At 36.3% G+C, this 25,932-nt stretch overlaps 1 protein-coding gene across 5 annotated transcripts in view; it reads left to right on the forward strand.

The window, feature by feature from the left end:
* TENM2 (teneurin transmembrane protein 2) overlaps positions 1-25,932 on the forward strand; it is a 3,238,122-nt gene that overhangs the window by 1,146,414 nt on the left and 2,065,776 nt on the right. For all 5 annotated transcript variants that reach the window (XM_063604288.1, XM_063604290.1, XM_055112852.2 and 2 more), the window contains exon 4: positions 4,467-4,513. The gene's annotated coding sequence lies outside the window, so the exon portion shown is untranslated. The remainder of the gene's footprint in view (positions 1-4,466; positions 4,514-25,932) is intronic.

The raw sequence follows: 25,932 nt of genomic DNA on the forward strand, positions 1-25,932 counted from the left end.
TACCTTCAAGGAGGTTGTTTTTTCACTGGATGTGGGAGAGGTATGGAAAAACAAAAATAACTACCTACCATGGAATGTCTTTAGGGTTGTGTTCAACATAAGACAAAGCTGGTGCATGAATGAGAACAGTAAATGGTTAATTCAGCCTGAGGAAGGCAAAGTAGTGGGAATAACATTCTGGGCAGAAGCAGCAACATAAATAAATGTATACATGACCGTACATGGTTTGTGTTGATGTGACTCTGAGATGCCGAAGATATTGATAGAAGATGGCACACAGTTCCACCCACCTTGGTCTCCTTTGTACTTCTCTGTGTTGGTGCCATTCGCAAAGCAGCCTCTCCCTTAGCAATGATAACAAAATCCAGTCTCATATGATTTCCTCTCAATATTTCCAATAAGATTCTCAAAACTGTGTCTCATGGGCTCCACATGGGTGAATCAGCCACTTTTTTAAGCCTGATTGGCCACATCTAATTTAAAAGCCCACTTCAAAACTCAGATCCAGATTAGATGTATCCAAGCCACGTGTCTTAAAACAGTAATTCTAAAGCTGTAGCACATATTAGCCTTCCCACAAGAGCTTATTAACATGCAGATTGCTGGGCCAAATGCCCCAGAACATCTGATTCAGCATTTCAAGGTTGTGGCCTGATCATTTGCATTTATAACAAGTTTTTAGGTGATGCTGATGCTGCTGATACAGGGGCCACACTGTGAGAACCACTGCCTTTGAGAACTGGAAGGGTGATTTCCCCTGAAAAATCTGAGGGCTGCTGCCTACAGATGTGACTGGATTCCAGGTTACCTGATGGCACACAATTAAACTATGACTGCTTGTGCAAACTGTGAAACCTATGACAATTGTTTGCATATTGGTCTTTTTTTTCCTTCTTGATCTTTCTACTCTAGTTATTCAGTAGCCTCACAATACTTTTCTGGCTATACAAGGTTGCTCACCTTTAAGCACTGGATCATTTTCCATTGAAATGTATATTCTCTGTTTGCTCTTCTCAGGATAACTTGACCCAAAGATCTAATGGCTGCATTGCCACTACAAGCACAAAATGTACCAGAGTTTTTGGATTAAGGACCCTGTTTTGCCATTAATGTGACCTTTGGTTGCTTAATAGCTGTGTGCCTTGGTTTTCTTATGTGTAAAGTATTGGTAATAATATCTAGTAGTTATAACTATGACATAGAATTGTCAGGATTCCATGAGATAATATATATAAAGAGTTTAGAATAATTCCTGACACATACTTAAAGACAATATAAGCCTTAGTCATTCTTATAAAGTGTTTACTGTCCGTGGCTTTAAATAATTAGATTTGATAGGTTTTAGAAAAGAAGGGGTCCGGAAATGCTATTAGAGTGTAATTCCATCCTTTAATAGTTGGTATAACTACAGAGAACTACATTATCTCACCAAGGATAAAGACAGATGGTCAGTGGTCCCAGAACTCAGGTTTTCTGTGCTCATGCTACAATACCACATTAAGTCTAACTTCTTTCCAACAAAACATGACTCCTCATGGAAAGACCATGGATTTGGAAAGCACAGAGGTAGATTGGGATTCCATTTTTTTCCTATATTCTAACCAAATAGCTTTAAGCAAATCAAGTGCCCCCTTGTAGCCTGTGTTTACCTGTCTTTGAAATGGGATTAAAAATGGGCTGGGCATGGGGGCGTGTATCTGTAATCCCAGCACTTTGAGAGGCCAAGGCAGGGACATGACTTTAGCCCAGGAATCTGAGACCAGCCTGGGCAACAAAACCAGATCCAACTCTACAAAAAATTTAAAAAAAAAAAAAATAGCTGGGCATGGTAGTGCATGCCTGAAGCCCCAGCTACTAGGGAGGGTGAGGCAAGAGGATCACTTGAGCCCAGGAAGTTGAGGCTGCAGTGAGCTGTGATCTCACCACTGCACTCCAGCCTGGGTGACAGAGTGAGACTTTGTTTCTAAAGGAAACAAACAAACAAACACAGAAACCAGAAACATTTTAAGTGATATGTGAGGCCTAAATACAGAAATATGTATAAAGTGCCTGGAGAAATACCAGTTTGTTAGTACATGTTAAATTCCTTTCCTTTTTTCTATTTCTTTGCATAAGCCTATTGCATCTAAGCAAAAGCCTTTTCCTGTTATGCCAGTGGAATGACTAATGGTAGAAATTGTAGAGTGTATGTAGATTATATGGCAACATGATGAGGCAAAGTGTGAAGTGAGTTCAAAGTGTGATGTGATGCCTATCTACTTTAGCAGGACCTTTGTGCCATGTAAGGGTGAAAAAGGAACAGCAAAGATAGTGGACCACGACTAACATGGCTGACATGCTGTTTTGAAAATGAATTGAATATTAGTTTTTAGTTGAGGGTTTACATATTTCCAGACTTCTTTATGGGAATGGTAGGGGGAAGGCTGAATATACTCATCCTGAATACTGTGAAATAGGGGATACCTCTCTACTTATGATCCTCCCCAACTTTTTTAAAAATATGCTGGCCACTATCTGGTGTGGAAAATTGGCCTGTGCTTGTCTTTAGAACATGCTCCAAAGCATGCCTCTGACTTTGCTGGAAAGGCGTTCTCCTGTCTGTTGATATCTTTTTCTACATTCTCCATTTGCGTAAATCTGATGGAATCTTTTAGACTAGCTCAATTGCCTTCCTTCGTGAAGTCCTGCTCGGGTTGGACTGCATCAATTGCTGATCTCAGAGTTCTAGTTTGCTAGATGTCTTTAAAAATATTTATTACCAACATGGCACATGTATGCATATGTAACAAACCTGCACGTTGTGCACATGTACCCTAGAACTTAAAGTATAATAATAAAAAATATAATATTTATTATACAATTAACACATATACAAATTTGAAACTAACAGACATAAGCATAAAGCATAAAACAATCACTTGCAATTTCACTAGCCAGAAGAAAGTGCGCTCACATTTTTCAAGCATGAATGTGTGTATGTGTAAAGAAATACTTGTATGTATGTGTGTATATACTTATGCATATACAATTATATAACATCTAGTATCCTGTATCTTGCTCATTTACTTAACATTATACTATAAAATGTGAAAAATATGACTAGTACTTTTTCATCTGTACATTTACATGAATCTTATTAGTCAGATATAAGTTCTTCATAAGACATTTTAAAGTTATAAATAAGTAGCAAGACATGACTGGTTTCCTGGCTACTTATTTACTATGGGATCTTAGGCAAATTACTTATCCTGTTAATTTTTATGAAAAAATATTTAACTTGGTTGTTCTGAAAATCAGATGAAATAATGCAAATAAAATACGTAATATATGCCTGACACACTCAAAAACATTTTCATCACTATTGTTCACATTGTCAGTATTTATTTGTTAATTCAATATATGACAACTATGTGTCCAGAAATATGTTAGCTCTAACTTACCTTCTAGGAGCTTAAAACCTATTTAAGGAATTTTTACTACATAACAGTATTTCCACAATTGACAATAGGAAGTGATGGATAAGTTTGTACTAAATTAGAACAGCCAAGACTTTAGTTTTAAAAATTAGGTAGTGATACAAAAAAAATTGCAGAGAACAAGATTTTCTATATCTCGAAAGAGATTTTATAATGAGCTATCCAAACTTGTAACCAGAAACCTCAGTAATTTTCTTTTATCTTTTAGATTCTGTAGTAAAAAAGGAAAGCCAAAATAGCCCTGTCACATCCAGCCACTGTCAATTAATGCCTTGAACTGGATTAACTACTAGTAAACCAATTCAAGTAGCACGAGACTCACCAGCTGTCAGGCACGGTTAGTCTCCTTGGAGGGACCACATACATATCCTGTTGCTAAGGAAAACGGCCTATAACATCATCTTTTTTCAGGGCACGGGTAAATTCCTGTCTCATTCGTACAAAACCTTCAGAACTCTAGGAGACCACGGGGTATAGATTGAAATTCATGCCTAGCAAAAACGGCTTCCATACTCCTCACTACACTCTCCTACAAAATATTCAGAAGAGAATCCCAAGGACTTAGCTGTGTCTCAGCTCTGCATTTGAACTCCATTCATGTACATGTGGAGAACAGCTAGTGTTTTACAAAGGGCAGAGGTGGTTACACTGAAAGTACTTGGCATTATCACAAATCCCTATGTTTGTATTCTTTTTTATGGGAGCCACAAGATTTTATCTACTGCATTCTATTTTACCTAATGCCTTTGTTGTCAGGGTTGGAACATTGTTGAATTCCTGCAAACAATGGGAATGAATTGGTTTTATACAAACAACTTTGTTTGTGTGTGTGTGTGTATGCGCATGCATGCATGTTTCCCAAAGACCAGAAAAGCAAAGGAGACTATTAAAATCTTAAAGCAAATCTGTGGGTTACTAGGCCTACCTGGGTCTTTATTTACTGTGTTCCACTGGATTACTGACTAGAAACACCTGTTGTTTTCCCTGCAGAGCCATTGGGAAGAGGAGGAGTACACGTGGCTGGTGCATGAACCTTGGTAAGTCATAGTAAAGCAAGAGTGTAAATACTGGAGTATGCATTCTCTGTCAATTCCATGCTACTTTTGGAGAAGTTTTGGCATTTGCTTCCTTGCATTTGGCACTATAGATTATTTTAATAATGTTTACACTCTTGTTCTGCTCCCTAGCTCTACAAGCTGTTAAGAGAAGCCACATTTAAACAAGCATCCCTGCATCTTTTGCGTCTACATGAAGAGGGTAGCAGGCTGTTCCCCAGAATAGTCTGTAAAGAATCTTCTCAAATAAACTACTTTAATGCTAAGCAAAATGCCACATATGTAAAATAGGTAATGCCGGATTATGTAAAATGCTTTTTAAAAGATGAGGGAAAAGGACTTAGCATCAAATAAATCTGTCAGCATGGGGAGTTCCAGAAATAGTTGTAACAGTGGTTTGAATTGCTTAATATTGCAATTACTATTTACTTCTTCAAATTAGCCTCCATTATCTTATGAAAGAATCTTAGAATAATTTATTTGACTCTCCAGGGGCTTGTGGCCATATCATGAATAGATGTTTAAAGAGCCTTCTAAGAGTCTGCTAAGACCTAAATTAATCTTTGTATCAAACACTTTTACTTATTGCTTTCCCCCTTCCAAACACCCCCACAATCCAAATTTCTCAAGGAGATTTTTTTCCTACATCAGTGTTAATGCATTGACATGCAGTAGGGAAATTAGCCTTGAGTTATATGTATCAAGAGAAACAACAAAGCAAATGTGCTTTGTTCTTGGCAAGCTTACTTAATCTCTCAGATATGTAAAGATGAATCAGAAAACAATATGATCCAGCTCATCTTCTTAATTGGAATCCTAGAATGAATGTTAGAGTAAAAAAGTACCATAGAGAATACCCAATCTAGATCCTTCTTTTCCTGTTTGAGAAAAAGGAGGTTTCAAATGCTAAAATAACTGACCCAAGGCCTACAGGCAGGTGTCTGTCAGTATCCAAACAATGCAAACAAGAAACCAGTGCTTGATGTTTCCAATTTCATTTTACCATTTTACTATTCCAGCACCATTGCCTAATCAATAAGAATCAACCGAGAGGGTTTTCAGAAACAGAGATATCTAAGATTCTCTCTTAGAAGATCTGTATTAATAGCTGGAGTGGAGTCTGAGATTCTGCTTTTGACAAATGCCCTGGGAAATAATTAGGATACAGAAATTATAGAAAACTCCACATTCTATCATTCTGTCTTCAGAGATAAAAGATCACTACTAATCAAATAAACTGATATAGGAATTTCTAAAACATATGGCTATGAACTTATTTTAAAACATAGACTTATTGTCTGTGCTTATGTATTAGACCTTAGAGAAGCTGTGCATTTAGACCTGTATGATACATCCATTTATAAGTCAATTGTCCTGGGATCTGATTTTATGTTTATGGTGTTTACATGTCTGTCATCTGTAATATTGGTATTTTTTAGAGTTCATCTAGATCTTTGACCATTCAGTCAGCACTCTGTTTAGTAAGATACGGAATCCAAAGATGCACTAAAACTATCCCAACTGTGCTATAGGAGATGTGCAGTAGGAACTAATGTCAGGCAGAAGCAGTTAAAACACTTGGCAACTGCCTGAACTGCTATGCTTGCCGTTTCCTAGAGATAATGCAAATTGTGCTTTGGCAAGAGATTACCTGTCGACTTTTTTTCTTATTTTGTAATTGCTCCCTCACAGAAAACACAGGTTAGACTGTACCGTCTGCTGTCCATGGTGCTAATTGTGGTCTTTGCTGGGAAATGGTACCTTTTACAGAGCCAGCTTGTGAAATCCTTTAGCAGATTGTTTGTGATCCCTGTAATTCTGGCAGTGCCAAGCATATTTGAGTACTAGATTCTACACTCAGTTAGTTTTCCCCCACGTCACATGAGCTAAGCTTACCTGCAATCATTTAGATATGCATGGTTGACTTTCAGGTAATTTTCAGAGAAAAAGAATGGCAAATGAACAAAAGTTGAAAGTTACACTTTAAAAAGATAGCCTTAACCTCTAAAGCTCACATGGCTTATTTTAGCCATTTCAGAGGCTGTATACTCAACTTCTTGTGTGAACTGTGCTTTTAAACCATCCCATTTGACAATTAAAATGGAAACGTGGAAAAAGCCATTGTTTGTTTTTTCTATAGTCCCATCAATGTGCACTGTGCTGAACAATAGTCAGGGCATGGCAAACAAAGGCTCTGCCCCGTGGAGCTTACAATCAAGCTTCATGATGCAACGCAGAACAATACAATTCAGAACAAGCATGTGGTGATTAACAACCTTTCTAACTGGCATTCTTTGAAGAATAGGAGTTTATATATATATACATATAAATCAGTGGGGTTGGGGGGCGGACATATAGTTTCATCTGTAGGGACTTTGACAGAACATGCAAATCAGCCGTGGGTGCATAGACCAAGGAGAAAAGAAGATTAGGATGATAGCATGATCAGTAATTAAATATTTCAGGGAGCTGTCTATGCACTGAATGGAGAACTGGAGAGCTCCTAAAAATAATGAGTATAGACACCTTATGAAACAAAATGGGAACCAACGTATTTAATAAAGAAGAGTCCCTTTCTTTCCAGTATTTCAGAAAAGGGGATGGGTTTAAAAGCAACCATGGAGAGCAATCGGGGATGATTGTGTATGGTGTGTGCTTAAAAATTTGAAATTTTACTTGAGCCATGAGGCATTTGATAAATAAATTATCCATTGATTAATGGAAGAAGTAATGCAGTTTAGCTACAATTGTGTGTTGAGGAGTCCTTAATCCAGAGCCATGACTGTGTGGATTCAAACATATCTTAGAACTTAATCCAGTGTTGTGTTTGTGTGTCGGTATGGGTGTGTACAACAATTTGGTTAAGTAGAGCAGCTGCTGGAAGCAAGAAGTCATTTATCTTCACTCCAGTAATAATGGCTAATATTTATTGAGTACCTACAATGGCAAAGTAGTATTCTCAGCAGTACTTATCTTATTCATTCCTCACAGAAGCTCTGTGAGGTAGCTGTCGCTACTATTTTAAATCCCATTGCACAGGGCTGGGCACAGTGGCTCATATCTGCAATCGCAGCCCTTTGGGAGATCGAGATGATCAGATCGCTTGAGCCCTGGAGTTCAAGAACAGCCTGGGAAACATGATAAGACCTTGTCTCTACCAAAAATACAACAATTAGCAGGGAGTGGTGGCAGATGCCTGTAATCCTAGATACTTGGGAGACTGAGATGGGAGGATCACCTGAGCCCCGGGAGGTTGAGGGTGCAGTGAGCCATGATCGTGCCACTGCACTCCAGCCTGGGCAAGAGAGTGAGACCCTGTCTCAAAAAAAAAAAAAAATTCCATTGCATGGATGAATAATTTGAGACACACAGAGGCAAAGCAACTTCTAAACCCCATTAATCTGGCCCCAAAACCAGTATTCTAATCACTGTGTTATACATTCTTTTCAAAATTTCAGGTTCTCATTCTCAGAAAAAACTACCTTGATGGAAACCCCCTATATTTTCCTGAAGGATAGGGAACATTAATTTATTTGTGTTTGTGTAATATCATATAGTATTCTCCCTATAGGCTTGCATTGTACTCAAATCCCCTATATAAATTGACAAATTAGTATGAATAAGATAATACTGTTTGTGTTAAGTACAATGGATTCAATATCTAAAAGACTACATAAAATAACAGGGAGGAACACCATGTAAATCCTCTCAGTCCCCTAAAGAATAATATAAAACTAGGAAATAAAATATTTAATAGATTAAAGTCTGAGCCCCTGAAAAATATTAGCAAGGGGTCACTTGCTATATCTGTTCACTGCAGAAGGCCCCAGGGTGGTTTATGGCAGCCTGGGTTCAACAGTATCACATTCAAATAGATTATAACTAAATGTGAAACTTAAATAGTTTTCTTACTGTTTATCTCAGATACAGCAATATAAAAGGTGTTTCTTGCTATGCAGGGGTCCCCAACCTTGCTTTTTTTGTTGTTGTTGTTTCTGTTTTTGTTGCACCCAAGCTATTTCTTTATCCTGGAAGCTTTCATAAAATTCTTAAATGTGAATTATTTTAGGTAATGTTTTATTTTAAAATACAGTAGGCCCCAAAGCACCTTTTGCTTCAGATAGGGGGACATGAAAACCAACTGCCATTGGGACCTTTGCTTTCAGAATTATTATGACAATCCTAAAGAAGTTGAGACCACTATGAGTAAAATGCCAAGGGCATTGAAGTATTATATCTTCCTTTCTTGTGAAGCTTAAGCTTGCATAATATCTGTGTTCCTTGAGCTTGAATAACAATTTTCTCATCTTCTCAACACCAAACAAGTGGTTCACCAAATAAAAAAACAGGAAAGGAGAACACAATAAATTTTGTTAAATACTACATTTGCAAAAGAATTTCTAAAACTCCTAAAATGATTTTAAGCAGATATGCATTTGGCTTTTAACTGTAATAACGTAGGTTGGAGTTATAGGCAAATGACAACAACAAAAACTATAAACAGAACTTAAGGGCACAAAGCACTTTTTGCTTTAACTGATGTGGATTCAAGTGTGCAAAGCTTAGGGATGATTTTACCTCATTCTCAAGCACTATCTGTCATCAATTCCCGGGTCTTCTTCGATACCACTTTTTAAAAAAAAATTTCATCCTTTTTGCTCATTTTTTTATTACTCTAAAAATTTTATCATACCTTTCCTATATTAAGCAACAACAAAACTACCATGTTTCAAGTCAAACAAGTATGACAATTTACTCCCTTTAAGGATAAAATTCCCAAAAGTACGGTCTAGATTTTCTATTTTGCAAGATACAGGGTCTGCTCCACAACTTCACTGAAATATCTCTTTTAAATATAATTAATAACTCTATTTGTACTTCTTACCTCTTCCTAAATTAAGATATAATGTATATATAGTAAGAAGCACAGATCTTAAGTAGTTATATAATTTATATATTTTGTAAACCACATACCTATGTATATACAGTACATGTGTATCATTCCAGAATATTCTCTCATATCATCTTCTAGGTATGATGAAAGAAATTAGAACACTTGCTACTACAGAGGACAGGGTGGTTTCTTTCATCATAGATTATTTTTTTCCTGTTGTAGAACTTCAAATAAATGGAATCATACAATGCATACTTTCCTGTCTAGCTTCTTTCACTAAGTACAACATCTTTAAGTTTCATGCAAGTTGTTCTGTGTAGCAAGTTTATTCCTTTTTTATTACCAAGTGCTTTTCATGTCGTGAACATACTACAATTTATTAATCCATTCCCTTGTTTATGCACATTTGGATTTTTTACAATTTGGAACGATTCTGTAAAGCTGCTATGAGCATTCTTTCACAAGTCTCCTTGTGAACACGTTTCCATTTCTCTTGGGTAAATGCCTAGGAATAGAATTGCTGAATCATAGAATAGATGTATGCTTAACTCTATAAGAAGCTTTCAAACCATTTTCCTAAGTGGATGTACAACTGTGTATTCTCATTAGCAACATATAAGGTTCTAGTTACTATATTCTCCTGCCAATCATTGGTGTTTTCAGTTTTTTAAATTTTTATCATTCTAGCAGGTAGATAATAATATCTCTGTGGTTTTGATTTGCATGTTCCTGATATTTAAGGATGTGAACTACCTTTTCTTGATTTTACTGTCCCTTTGTGAAGTATTTGCTTAAGTATTTTGTCCATTTTTATTCTGTTTAAAAAATTACTTAGTTGCAGGAAACCCCTCCCTCCTACCATATATGCAAATTAATTAAAAATGGAATATGGACTGAAACATAAAAGATATCAAGACCATAAAACTTTGAGAAGAAAGTATTTTTTAAAGTTTTTTACAACATTGCAGTAGGCAGACATTTCTTAGATGGGACTGAGAAACACTATCCATATAATAAAATATTGCAATATCAGGTTTTACGAAAATTAAAAATCTCTGCTCAACAATTGTCACTATTAAAAAAATCAATAGGGAAGACACAGACTGCGAGAAAAAATCCACAATACATGCTTCTGACAATGATTTGTAGGCAGAATATATGACAAATGATCTTTTAATTATTAAATATATGGGCTTTTCATTTCTTCCTTCTCCAGTTTGGTTTTTCATATCCTTTGGCCCTGTTTGGCCACCCACTTCTTCTTGAAGATTACTTCTCTTTTGGCCGGGCGCTGTGGCTCACGCCTTAATCCCAGCACTTTGGGAGGCCAAGGTGGGTGGATCACGAGGTCAGGAGATCGAGACCATCCTGGCTAACACGGTAAAACCCCGTCTCTACTAAAAATACAAAAAACTAGCCGAGCGTGGTGGCAGGTGCCTGTAGTCCCAGCTACTCAGGAGGCTGAGGCAGGAGAATGGCGTGAACCCGGGAGGCAGAGCTTGCACTGAGCGGAGATCATGCCACTGCACTCCAGCCTGGGCGACAGAGCGAGACTCCGTCTCATTTAAAAAAAAAAAAAAAAAAAAAAAAAAAAAAAAACTTTTAGCTGTTATTTTCCTTATTTGCACATTTTAAACTCTCTTTAATTCATCTGTTTTAAGCTTTTTCACGGTTCCTCTTTGAATAATGTTCTGATGTCTTGTCCTACTTATCTACTCTTTTCAGTCTACGCTTTTCCCTGGGTGATCTAAATTCTTGCCACTTACAATGTGATCTGCCACCCAACAGCGTCAGCATCACCTGTGAGCTCTTTCGAATTGCAGAACGTCTATACCAGGTCTATGCATCAAATCTGCCTTTTAACAAGATCCCCAGGTGACTCCTATATGTGCACATTAAAGCTCCGGAAGAAGCATTGTTGTAATTTATATCTACGGTTTCAACTGTCTCCTCTGGTGACAGTTTCTACATATTTAGTTCATGCTATTCTCCTGTGGTCCAGATTTATACCTCAGTGTGCTAAGCATCTCCAGATGGCTGATATTTAAGTAGGTATGTAAAACACAATATGTTCAAAACAAACTTATTATCTTTCTCTTCTTTTATTTCCCTATCTCAGTTAATGAAGAGGCAAAGCCAAATAATGATTTCTCTTATAAAATAAATGACTAAATATTTTTTAAAATAAAAAGATTCTACTTAAAATAAAATGATTTTGCAATACCCAATTCTGTGACTTACAGGGCACAGCCTGAGTTGGTATGGAAAGACAAAAAATTAAATAAAATTTGTTGTGGTGAATAATAAATTGGGATAATGTACATTAACTCCCTAAAAGAAAGATGATCATTTAGTATCTTTCATCCTCAATAATCTCAAAGTTTGAAATTAAAACAACTTTTTATACATGCAAACAGTTCAGCACCTCACAGGGAAAAGAACATAAAATGCTATATATTTTGCATATACCTGTTATATGATGTCAGAATATCATCAAGTTTTTATCCCATCAACAAATATCTATCAACAAAAACTAAAAATAAAAGCAGCATTTCTATTCAGTTATTCCTAGTCACAAAAAAGCAATTCATTCCACTGGAATTAGAAAAGAAAATGCAAAAGATTTGATTTCTATTATATAAAGACTAGAAATTACTGTTGAATTGCTGGACTGAATTATACACATCCCACAGGTACTGAGTTCAATGACAGTTACATTTTTAGTGAAAAATATTTCATTCTCATTCCAAATGTCAGAGTGTCTTCACAGTTATGTCACAGAAGGTACTTTTTCTTACCATTTCTCTAAGGTGAAGATACAAATTCATGCATCCCATTTTACTGAGGAAGAAATTTCAGATGAACTTTTATGCCACCCCTAGCTCCTTTTTTTTTTTAAATAGGCGTTTTTGGTTGTGATACTTTAGCCTTGTCTTCTACTAAGTACATAAAATAAAATATCAGTAAGCATGACTGAAAGATGGTGGTGGTTTTCCCATTGTGTTTGTAAGTAATAATCATGTCATTAATTAACATTTATAGGGAGCTGTTTTTGTGCCTCACTTTATGTTTCATTATTTCACTAAATCCACACAATAGCCAATGATGTTTAGAGCTATTGGTGGCTTTCTTACCTTCTCACAGCAAGAGAAATTCTCCTTAGTATTGTTTAATTGCAAAGTCAATGTTATTCACCATTCCAACATGAGGGTGTAGAAATTTGTCTACACAGTTTGCGTTCACATCTCTTATTTGAAGAAATAATTTAAAAAGAGGAAAATCTATCCCCTCTACACCTCTGGAGTGTAAATTGTCTGCTCTGTGGAGTCAGAAGGAAGGAATCAGTCAGAGAAACAATGAAAATGATGATAACTGTGTCTGTTCTATGGAAGAGAGGAAAATGAATTACTTCATGGCATCAGGGTGCATTTGGAAAGTAAGGGCTGCAAGAATTCCAGAAAGAAATATTATTTTTGAGCAATGTGTGGATCCTCCCCCCTGCCCTACGATTAGGCCAAGAAGTACCTGCTCATTCGTAGTAGGGATAGACACACACACACACACACACACCTATTTCTGTCTAAGCTTCAACATTAGTGTGGACCCCCAAGTTACCACTTGTACAACTGGAAGCATGAGTGTTTGCAGCTGGGAAAATGAATTTTTCACACATTGCTGGAGTCCTAACCCTGAGCAGACACAGCATCCTCCCAGTATACAAGTTTTCTGAGTGAAATCAGTGCTGCTGACAGGATCCACGTTTTCACTCTATATTCATCTACACAGCATCATATCTTCTTGGGAAGGGCATTGTCATACAGTTGAAGCTAATGTTCTGGCAGGCTTTTATCTTGCTAGTCTATCATTACAATCCCAACTGAACCGGAAGGCCTCAGGGGTTTTCTGTTGCTCTCAGTCAATCAGAATGGCAGGTACCGACTTTTCATAACATGCTGATCCAAAGGAGGCAGTCACTGCATGGGGTTTCCATGTTTGGCCTCTTTTCCTCCTTGTATATGAGAAACCTGGAATAATTAATTGGAAAAAATGGAGAAGCATTAGGTCTGCAGTATTTGACCAGGCTATGAGTTTCAATTAATGTTCGTAAATTTCCAGTTTCCTTTCTCGCTGTTATCTAGCAAGCTGCTGCTAAAATTTAAAGTTCAAGAAGAACTTTCCCAGCTGTATAGCTGTTAACTGCATCTTCTTAAAGAGTCAATATTTAGATTTTGAGAGGGAAAAAGTGACTCTAATAATGCAAAATGCACATGGAACTGGTTAGATATATAAGACATTTTACAATGTGTACATTTTCCCCATAGCTGAGGCCTTCCTTTTAAAAGCTATTGCAAAAATTTTTATGAAAATTTTTATTATAGATTTAAACAAATATTTCCTGCTTTCTTAAACAGAATATGTTGAACATAGTTTAGCTTTATGCCACAGGGCTCAGGAACATTATTATGAATATCCATTATTGTGTTATGGTATAGTGATGCTCTGCTAGGTTCTATGTAACGTAGTAAGTCAGATTTTCCTGCAGCCTATTGAGTTTCATTCATTCATTTACTCACTGATTCATTCTCTCTGTATTTATTGAGTTCCAACTATGTGCCAAACATTTCTCAATACCCATCAGTAAATCAAAAGAGAAAATGTCCTCGTTTTCTTAGATTTAGTCTAGTCTGAGAGCTGGGTGTAGATAGAATAAATACATACAAAAATACATAATGCAAATCTAATACATGACAAGAAGATGAAGAATTGGATGCCATCAAAGAAAAAGAGCAGACTTATCTAATTCAGATGAAAAGGGCAGGGAAAGATTCTGAGGAGTAAATTTTTTTTCCAATGAGATTTTCAAAATTAGGAATTAGCTAGAGTAATGATATGCGTGTGCAAAGGACAAGGATTGAACAAATGGCTCATCTGGCTGAAACATAATAAGGAGAAAGAGTTTAAAAGAATACTCATGAGGTTTAAAAGTTTCAAAAAAAATTGCCAACTACTTCCTCATGAGTGGTTTTAAAATTTCAGAAAAAAAGTCACAAAATTATGAAAACATTGATACCAAAAAAGTTGACGTTTTAAGTATTAATGAGGATTTAGGTCAAATGCAAATATATTTTAAAAGTTACCTTTATGTTTGTTATTTTTTATTAAGTTTTTTCTTAAGTTACTTGAGAATTCTCCATGGAAATTTAAATGAGTGTGATGTGGGATAAAACAAACAAAATTATTTATGCCAATTGAAACCCCGATGTCATTGTTTCCCAGATTGACACTTCATTAAAACCTGGGAATGTCTATAAAAGGGATCTTTAAACAAATAAAATATTATTTTACTTACTACAGCATGTTGCTGGTGTGAGAACAGTTTGTATGTAAAGCAAATGGAATTATGGTTAATTAGCATGAAGTTTCGTTCAATGAATAGTGAGTGAAACTCAAAATAGTGGAAGTATCTATTTGGATTATTACTAAAATCAAGAACAAGATGATTTTCCCAAATGAACTCCCTGCTTTATTTTATTCCATGGACACAATTTTCTTTTGAAAAAAAATCAAAATTAAAATATCCTTAAATTGTGCTGATAATTCCCTTGAATTATTGATTACTTAAATTAGCATGTAGAAAATATTTTACTTCCCTGAAATTGATTTTCTGTTGATTTTTTAAAAGGATGCATAAGATACGTGGATTGATGTTTAAATTCATCCTGAGCATTGAAATTCAGTAGCCAATTAATGATACTCAGTATGTGTTATTCATAAAATACCCATAAAATTGATTATTAAAACCCAGAGCAACAGATTTTCATACTGGAATGTATGTGTACTCAAGACAAAACTAATTCTAGTGCCTGCTAATACCAGCATTATTAGAAAACCTTTTCCTTGTTTTACTTTTTGAATGTAATTAGAAATTTGCTTAAAAATCCCCACTGATGTGAAATGTTAATATTAGTGCAATTAATGAAATGCTAATATTTATGAATTAATTTGTGAAAATCTTGATGAAAGGAAGCTAACCAAAATCATTTATGCAGAATCTACCAGAGGACACAGTTTGTCCTTGGTGACTTTCTCATTTTGCCTTCGGAATGTTATTTAGTAAAATAGTCAGTGATATTTCAGTGAATGTTTGGTTGAAAGGGCTCTCTAAGACAAAGTTAACACCAGCTTCTAACATAGATATTTTAATTGGAAATATTAGAGATGATATTTCTCAGCCACTAACTCAGATGTGTAGGGGAAAAATGTAGTTTTTGTTTTCCACAATTTAACTTTGTCTTTATCTTGAGCTTCCATTCTTCCTGGTGGCCAAATACGTAGTTTTAGTCTGACCCATGTGGACTCCTTTATTTCAGGATTAAATGCAATTAATCCAGTATCTGTTCCTTCCACTCCATGCCGACCAGCATCTCCAGGTGCATCTGATTTCCTGAACATCCTACTGGTATTTGCCCAAGCTTCCTTGTTCAGACCCATACTCTAACCACCAGGGCAAACTCTTTTCTTCTTTGGCGTCTTTGCATCATGTCTGAAATTTCTCCGTGTCTGCCAGTTCTTAGCGTCACAGTGTCATCACCTTTTATTATACAAGAAAACAAATAGCATCCCCCCATGCCATGTGACATGGGTTGGGGCTGATTTGTTTAGGCATGCTCTATTCTTCCTAAGATGTTGGTTCTAGAAACACAGTGGGGTTTGTTGTCTACTAGGGCATATGGCAGACCATGTTTAACTTCACCTCTCCTATTGCCTCACAGAGATCATAGCTGAATTAACTGACTTGGCAAATATTCTTCACATTTTTTCTTAGTTTTGTCTGGATTTTGACTTTTTAAACTTACATCCACAAATTTGGTATCCATGGCAACTTCTCTTTGGGGCAATAGTGGCCTCTTGATGGATGGTTCAGGCAACCAACGAAAAAAATTCCTGATGCCAAAAGAGCAAATAGCTCCTTGGCCAATGCTTCACATTGACTAAAAATTTGCAGAAGAAAAACGAAAGAAAAGAAAGTAGGAAGGAAATTATGCATATTAGCATAGGACTTAGAAAGCAAGCCTTTGCAAATCCTTTGTGATAAGACCCCAGAATATCATTATAATTAAGGGTAGCCAAGGCAAAATAGCAAATTCAGGAGGATGCCTTCCATTTCCTCTTCATCCTATCTTGATACTACTCTTCTTTTCTTGCACAGTCTTCTCACATATCCAAGTCCCAGCTTCAGAGAGTTCCCATGGATATTTTTAACCTATGTTGTATTAACATTTCATTGTTTAAAAACCTTTCCTCCATTGACAGATGGATGATTCAAAAAGTTTTATATATATATATATGCCTATATATATATATATATGCCTATATATATATATATGCCTATATATATATAGGCATATATATATATTCACACACACACATACACAAACATATGGAACATAATTCAGTCATTAAAAAAGAAATAAATCTTGCCAATTACAACAACATGGATGAACCTGAAGGTTATTATGTTAAGTAAAATAAATCAGACAAAGAAAGACAAATCCTGTATGATCTCACTTATATGTGGAATCTAAAAAAGTCAAACTCACAGAAACACAGGGTAGAATGGCGATTGCCATTTCTACAGGGCTAGGGGATGAGGGAACGGGGAGATGTTGCACCATACTCGTAATGCGAAAGGTAACTGTGAGGTGATGGATGTGTTACTTACCTTGATTATGGTAATCATTTCACAATATATGCATCTATTAAATATTCACAGTGTACACCTTAAATTTAAGTAATTTTGTTTCTTAATTATATCTCACTAAAGCTGAAAAAATTTAAAAAATAAAATCTTTTTCTTTAAAATCTCTCTCTGAGGATTTAACCAATATGCAATGCTGCGTCAAATATACATTTTGACAAGGGTCATCTAGAGATAAACTCTTATCACAAACATAGCTGAATTATTCTGAGGTACAAAACAAGATAATGATGGAGAGAATTCTATCAGGCTACTTCGTGGACACCCCATGGCGTAAGATAGACTGCCTCACAATTAATAGTTAAGATGTAGAGAATTTTAGGAAATTTGAAAGCAAGTTTATTATTCTTACAAGGGATACCTGGGGAGAGCAGGGTGGGCACAAACAGATCCAGGCTGGCTTGGTCAAGGCAGAAGGAGGGGATCGAACCTTCATAGAGGTTAGGGGATAAGGCTGGGGGTTGGCTAGATTTGAATTTCCCACCGGGGCCAAAGGAAGGGGCATATATGGGCTTTTTGATCAGCCTGTCCAGATGTGGGGCTAGCAGAAAAGGGAAAAGTGAGGCTTCAGAGTAAGTGGTCAAATGTCAAAAAATGAGGGTAGGTCTCTTTTTCACACTGATTTTTCCCTGCTATGTGGGAATGACTGGTCATTGCCCAGGGGTTCCTTACTCCAGAGACCAAAGGCAGCTTCCCCACAGAATACATGAAACTGCAGTGAGGGGTGGTAAGAGACCATGATGATTACACAAATTTGGGGAATATGAAGAAAGCCAGGGTCTGGTTCCTTCTTTCCTTTTGTACATGTTTCCTGAGGTAGATCTGGAATTACACACAGGACCCCGTGATCCGTAGATCCATCTTCTCTAAAGCTAAAATAGTAGAAAAGTATAAAAAATACTTTCATGCTTCAGACATGATGTGCTAATAGAGTAATATTGGTAGGGCAGGAGCAAATTTGTGACATTCACAATCAATTGTAAAATGAGACCTCAGTGTATATTCATTTATTCATTCATTCTTTTTTTAATGAATGAGACCATATCTACTTATTTAGCCAGGCAGTTTTCTAGGTGTTGAGATACATGAGTAAGAAAGACAAATAACCTGACATTATGGAGTTTGCTTTTTTTTGAGATGGAGTCTTGCTCTGTAACCCAGGCTAGAGTGCAGTGGCACCATCTCAGTTCACTGCAACCTCCGCCTCCTGGGTTCAAGCAATTCTTCTGCCTCAGCCTCCTGAGTAGTTGGTTGCAAGCCACCAAGCCTGGCTAATTTTTGTATTTTTAGTAGAGAGGGGGTGTCACCATATTGGCCAGGCTGGTATTGAACTCCTAGACCTTGTGATCCGCCCGCCTCTGCCTCCCAAAGAGCTGGGATTACAGGCGTGAGCCACTGTGCCCAGCCAGAGTTTGCTTTTTTATAGATGACAGTTAAAAGAAAAAAGTACAACTTCAATTCTGTTAAGTACTATAAAGGAAGGCCTAACCTAGTCTTGGGTACAAGGAAGGCAGCCCTTGGGATTGACGGTTTGCCTGAAACCTGAGGCGTCAGCCCAGAAAGTCTTTAAAGAAGTCAATTCTGGGCACAGGAGTTCCCATTTTCTAATTTTAGTGTTTAGCCAGCACTATATTTAATTGGCCAGATAGAAATAGGGCAAAAATTGAAATGGGCCTCTCTGCCTCTGTAATGAATTAAATAGTTTTCCATAGCATTAGCTGTAAATGACACTACTGAACTGACAATTTCTTTCTTGTTTGGGCTTCATTTAAACTTCTGAATGGTATTAAGAGGTTATTAGAGATTAATCTCCAATTAGGTATTCTGATAGCCCAAGAAATTGTCAAAGGGTCCCCATGGCCATACTTCTTTAGCATTAAAGAGATATTGAATTAATAATATTTTGCCATCTCTTCAGACCTTTAAACTCCTGTGACTGATGTCCAATCATTTAGCCCACTTAAACAGAATGTCACACTGTGAGCCTTCCATTCTGAATAGGTCACTGTAGGCTAGTGCTCATTAGTGTTGAGTGTGCATTTCAGAAGTTGCAGCAGTCACTCAGCCCCCATGTTTTAAGATAATAAGTAGGAAATTGTTTTCTCCCAAATGGAAGGGTTATGAAGACAGTGCCATATGTCATTATTACTGTGACTAAAAAATGTTATCGAGGCTCTATAGTGCTGTATAATGCTTCACCATAAGGCCGTAAAATCATGTTGGGATAGTGAGTGAGGCTCATGGCATGGTTCCCAGACCCATCTGGAGTGCTGTGGACTGCACAGGACAGAGTCCAAGAGCCCAGCATCGAGAGCAGGAGGGGCTGGGCGAGGCAGCTGTGAGTTATGTGGGATTCTCACCCACCAAAGCAAGACATGAATGAATTAACCAAGTATTGGCAGTGAAAATTTAAAGTGAAAGGTCAGGAAGGCATTATCTGCAAAGAATCTCCCTTACTTTGTTCCATTGAAAAGTTATGTTCTTTCTCTTTTACATGTTTCTTTTTTAAAGCTTACCTCTTTACTAGACTATGAAAAGATATGTCATCACTTTGAAATTTATTTTTTAATTAACCTTTTCTTTTCCTCATCTGGTTTCTTTAATTACATTTTATGCACCACCTATGTGTATTCTAGTAATAATAAGACTTTCAAAGGTGTAGACTATAAGACTTAACTAGTAATTCTAAACTGGGAATTTCTAAGGCACACATGGTAGAAAGGATTCATATATTGATTAGAATTAGATGAGTTTTGTAAACATCTGTTATTTTTGCCTTGTAACGTTTCTCCCCCTTCTGGCAGGAGCTCCTAGATTTTATTTTCCTTCAGGGAACTAATTTCACCCCATACCTCGACTTTATGGTTTTGATGGGACTGTCAGTAAAGATACATCACTTTCCTGAGCCAAGGGAGGATGGACATGTGACCTAAGTTACACCAATAAGACTATATTCTTCTATATTTGAATTTTAAGCAGAGAGACACAAAGATGGAAAGTGGTTTGCCCTGACACATTCCTGTGAGGAAAATGTAAGAGAGTGCCTTAAAAAAAATTTTTTTTTAAATTTTAAGTTCTGGGGTACACGTTTAGGATATGCAGGTCTGTTACATAGGTAACCATGTGCCACGGTGGTTTGCTGCCTTTTAATTTTTCTGCCTTTTGCCAAAGCAGCCCTGAGTCATGCTCTTACCAAGATCTGATTGTAAAAGAGATAGTCCTTTTACTTGGGGAGCTGTTGTATGTCCTTCCAATATATTCAGTTTTAGGCAAAATTAGTTCTTTGGGCTGTAGTCTAGGAAAATTACCTGATTCCGTCATAACCAAACCTTCATCCAACCTGATAAACCAAAGAAATAATTAGCAAAAAAATTAGCAATATAGTAGATATATTTGATTGTGTTGTTAGGGACTAATATGTGTTGGGAGGAGGGGGCCACTGAAAAATCAATGGGGGTGTTTGAATTTGGAAGGTCATAAATTATGGGCTTTGAAATTTGCTGTTTGATACAGTGTAATATAACGGACTAGGAGGAAAAAGAAAAAGGTAACCCATTTTCTGATCTACTCCCATGATGTCTGCGGCCTTGCCCCATGACATCTGTGGTGGGTTTCGGTTGCCTTATTTACAAAGTAATGAGTGAGCTGGATGATCTGAAGATCTTGTTTGGTTCTATGATCTGGTAATTACATATTTTTATTCTTTAAGCTCTAGTGAAATGTTGAAAGCTTTTGAGCAGAGGGATGACAGTATAAAAGCCATGTTTTATGATAGATTAAAAAAAGAGACATTTCGGTAGTTAAAAATGACATAGAATATCTAAATTCTTCTTTACTCATCATCATTTTTAAGACAGGTTTGTGAAATATGTATGCCTTTAGAGCAGCAAACTACTTGGGATTGCTCGATGAAGTCAAAGGCAAGTTACTAGAGGAAATTCAGATCTAACATTTGAGGTTCAAATATTATTTGAGGTAAAGAAAATTTAGGAGAAGAAATCCTAATGAATATGAAATAATATCAACAATAAAACTTGAACAAATTCCTTAAGAGAATATTCATAATTTACATGGTGATTGTCTAATAAGCAAAAGTAAATTAATTTTGATTTAATTGAAATTATCTTAAAGTTAGGTTGTATATGACAGTGTTGAAAAGTTGTTGGAGTCTCACTCTGTCATCCAGGTGGGAGTACAGTGGTGTGATCTTGGCTCACTGCAAACTCCGCTTCCCCGGGTTCAAGCGATTCTCCTGGCTTAGCCTCGTGAGTAGCTGGGACTATAGGCATGTGCCACCAAGACTGGGTAATTTTTTTTTTTTTTTTTTTTTTGTATTTTTAGTAGAGATGGGGCTTTGCCATGTTGGTCAGGCTGGTCTCGAACTCTTGACCTCAAGAGATCCACCTGCCTTGGCCTCCCAAAGTGCTGTAATCACAGGCATGAGCACTTCTCCTAGCCGAGATTTTTTTTTTTTTTTTTTTTAACGCACCTGAAGGGTCTCCCAGCCTCTAAACTACCCTGTCACCAATATACTTTTTAAAATATTTGTGTGTATCAAATATAATACAGAGAACAGGCATAAAACAAAAATCAAGACTAAATTATCATAAAATCAACATTTATGTGTCTCCTACTCATAGCAATAAATAGATCATGACCTATAACCTGAAATCTCCTTTCTGGCCTCTTCCCATCACTACTTCTTTCTTACATCCTAACCATTGTCCTGACAAGTATTGTAATCACTTCCTTGGTGTTACTGTCCAATCACCGCTTAGTTTTACCTCTTGTTTTAATTTCATACAAACAGAAACGCATTACTTGGATTTTATTGTGCCTGGATTCTTTAACTTACATTATGCTTGTGAGATTCAGCTGTTATTGTGGGGAGCTATGGCTCAATCATTTTGGGTGCTATATAGTATTTCACATATGGATATGCTATCCATTGATATTATAATAGATACATAAATTGTAGCATATCTTTGTGTGGAATACTACACAGCACCCAAAATGTCTTTGCTATTATAATTGTCATTTTACAAGTGACCTCTGATGATGTTTCTCCCCTTATTAAATATTTTTATTTCATTCATTCATTTCATTTCATTCCATTCCATTTAGAATAGCATCTAACCTTCCTAGCTTATAATTTGCAGCTTTTTATAATCTAATCTTCCAACTTTATATAATATCATTCCCCACCACATGTATTATATATTCTAAGGCTGTAAAGCAACACTGTTCCCTAGTGATAGGGACACTCACATGCTCCTGTGCATTTGGCTTATGTTATCTCTGCTGTCAGAGTATGCTTTCATTATTTGGTGATAAAATCTTATTCATCTTTCTAGAGAGCTTTAATGTCAACTCTTCTGTGAACATACGTCCTAAACCCATCTCAAACATACAAACAAAAACACACTTCAGAACTGATTATTTTGTCCTCACTTTCTGACACAAATCCCCATGTACCTTATAAGGAAGCCCCGGTAACCTGTTTCCTCAATACACCCTACCTCCATACCTTCATGCATTTGATCATAATTATTTCTTTGCCCAAAGAGGGCACAGCTCATGCCCTGGAGACTTTATTGGTTCCTTTTTTTTTTTTATTTACCATAAGAGCTGAGTTACTGAGTTAATACATCACTCTACTGTGCTCCTACAGCACTTTGTTCGTATGTCAATTATGGTGGACTATAGTCATATTCATTTTCCAAATTGTTGGTCACATGTGTTTTCTTCCTGGAAGCAGAGATCCCTCTTATTTGTTGTTTTTTTTTTTAGCAACAGATTTAATATAATAATTGTCTCATACAATATGTGGCAATTAATATATGATTGGTGAAAGAGTAAGTGCACAGATGCATGCATGAATGCATATGTCTCTATTCCACTAGTTGTGATATAGTTTTCTACAAATGGGTTCAGAAAGTCAGTTTATTAGAATGGACCCAAAGTTCATTTTTACTTATCATGATAGTAGGGGGAAAATGGGAAGAATTAATTAAAGCTAGACACAATTCCAAAAGCTGGTTTAACCAGTATTTTCTCTGGCTTCCACCAAAGTGTGACTAACAAATAGAATGATACTTAATTCTGTCTATTTAGGTTTTGTTTGTTAATGTACGGTGGAGGTTTTATTGAGCTGTGAAATTATTGAAAGCACTCATCACCAAACATTAGTGGACCTAAGAATCAATGGAGAAAATTGTTAATATTGTACATTTATGACCTTAAGTATCTGGTTCATTAGGGCAGTGTTGGATCCCAGAGATACGCATTTTTTGAAGTCCCTTAAATAATTCTACTTCAAGAGATTCTGCTACCACCATTAAAAACAATCCAGTTTCCATGTAGTTATTGGCCTGGAAACAGAGCAAACTATTGGGTACACAAGTAAAGCCTAAATAATCAGATGCTGAATTCCAGAATGTTGGATAGAAACCATCTTAGATATGCAGCTGAACAACTTGGGCTTGAACTGCATGAGTGCACTTATACATTGATCTTTGTCAACCAAACACAGATTAAAAATATAGTAATGGAGTAATGGTGGGATGTGAAACCCACGTATACAGATGGCTGACTTTTTGTATACACAGATTCCTCCGGGCCCACTGTGGGATGTTAGTATGCATAAATTTGGGTATATATGGGGCAGAGAGTGGTTTGGGAACCAAGTCCCTGAGTGTACCGAAGGACAACTGTGTACATTTGACATGGTGAGAAAGCAAAGTGAAACTCTTTATTTCAATATCTAGCAGCAAACCAAAGTGGCATAAATACCAGAAAACAATGGAAGTGGGAAGGAATTTGTCCATTGCCTTAGAAACCACTTAAATATTGTTTAAGAAAAACAGTAAGTCAAAGGGAGAAACAAATGTAAATTAAGAACACAATGGTATCCTGAAAGATATTTCTCTGGGCTAAAATCTACCCCAGTACTCACAAATACTTGACTTTTAATATTTCCTCTCTCCTTTTTGTCTTCCTGCTGTTCTAAAAGGAGATATACCTAAGATGATAATCTGGCAACTGTGCCTTGACATACCATGAATTTCAATTGTTTGTGAAATAGACGGATGAACTACAGAGTAGAGAGATTTTGATAGAGTCAGATGAATTTATTAATTTATTTCAGAAACATTGTTTAGCTAACTAAATAAATAACTGTATTTAGTACTTTGAAAATGCCTTGTTATTCATTTGTAATGGGGTGTGTCCACACTTTTTAAGAGATAATCCCTCAAGTTCATGACCTTGATGGGCTCATTTGGCCAGAACAGAAAACTCACATGCATTTGCAAATACGAGCTGACCCATACAACCCTTCTACCTAAAACAGAGAAATGCATCATGTTTTTGCAATTTCAGGCACTAATAGGTAATAGCATTTTGTTATCTTTTTAAAGCTTTTTATAGTATTACTTTTGAACTATACCATTTTGCATTAGGAGCATGTGCAGTATTTGGAAAAAGTAGCATGTTAAAGTATGGGCCTGACTCTCATGCTGTATTTGTGAAGTTGTTAGAACATTCTGGCTTTCTGAATCCACCAAGCAAGTCAGCCAAGATGGAAACATTAATTGGAATATGTGGGTGCATTCGCATTTTTATGGTATACCCTTAGAGATTACATGATTGGCCAAGAAAGCATATTTAGGATTCATATGTTTTAATTATGAAATATAACTCTCCATGGATCTCATTTTTGGCTCAGTTTATTATTTTAGTTCTTTAAAACTCTAATAATTAGCATACATAGGTGTTAAGTGTTTTAATCTGAGGCATTTATTATTGACTTTTAATGGTTCGTCGTAAATTAAATGCGAAAGGTGACCAAGAAAACAAAAAAGGTTTATGGTTGTGTTATAAATTATCAATATAAATTGTGAGCTCCTAATTTTCAATGGAAAAAATGCTGTGTTTATTTTATTTTCACCATTAATTATTTAACCAGTAAGGGACACAGACACTGTTGGGATTGTCATTCTCTTTCCTCCAAATTCTGAGGAAATATGATTCTAAAAATGAATGCTAGGGCATGGTTTTTATGTGTCTATTTTTTTAAGTTGTAGTTTGGGACGAAATTTATTTTCACCAACACCAATGGAAAGCAAAGTGCTAGGAGGTCGAGAGAAGGAGAGAGACCGAATGTAGAACTGGTGATCTAACAGAAATAGTCACTTGAAAACTTTAGACAACTGTCAAAATTTGTGGACAGTTCTTAGAATTTGGTTTAAATATTACTATAATACCAAATATATGAATATATTTTCAGCTGGAAAGTGTATGAATATTTTAAATCAGAGGCACTGTTAAAAGCCATATTCGTACAGATCTTAACTTAGTTTTTATGTCCGATACAGCATAAAAAGAATGGTGTTTATTATTCCCTACCATGTATCATGAAAAGTCATCTTTATAATTGTGACAAGAAGCACAATCACATTTTACACAGGGCAGCCTGGAGTGTGCATGGTCCCTATCTAGAAGTGTAATGTTCATTTTTTTCTTTTTTTAAATGCGAGATATTCTGAAGGAGGAGACTTATTTTTGTCATGTGTCTGTCAACTCGTTTCTGCACACAAATGCTCTTTCTCTTTCCCTTTATGTGTCTGCCCTACTAAATAAAAGGATTGATGTAGGTGATAAATCTGACCTACTTCCTAGATTTAACGCTGCGTCTGTCGGTACCTTGCTAAAGAGTTTGATCTCTGATGAGCTAATCAAGGCTTACAC

This window comes from Pan paniscus, chromosome 4 (genome assembly GCF_029289425.2).
Source record: "Pan paniscus chromosome 4, NHGRI_mPanPan1-v2.0_pri, whole genome shotgun sequence".
Taxonomy (NCBI): domain Eukaryota; kingdom Metazoa; phylum Chordata; class Mammalia; order Primates; family Hominidae; genus Pan; species Pan paniscus.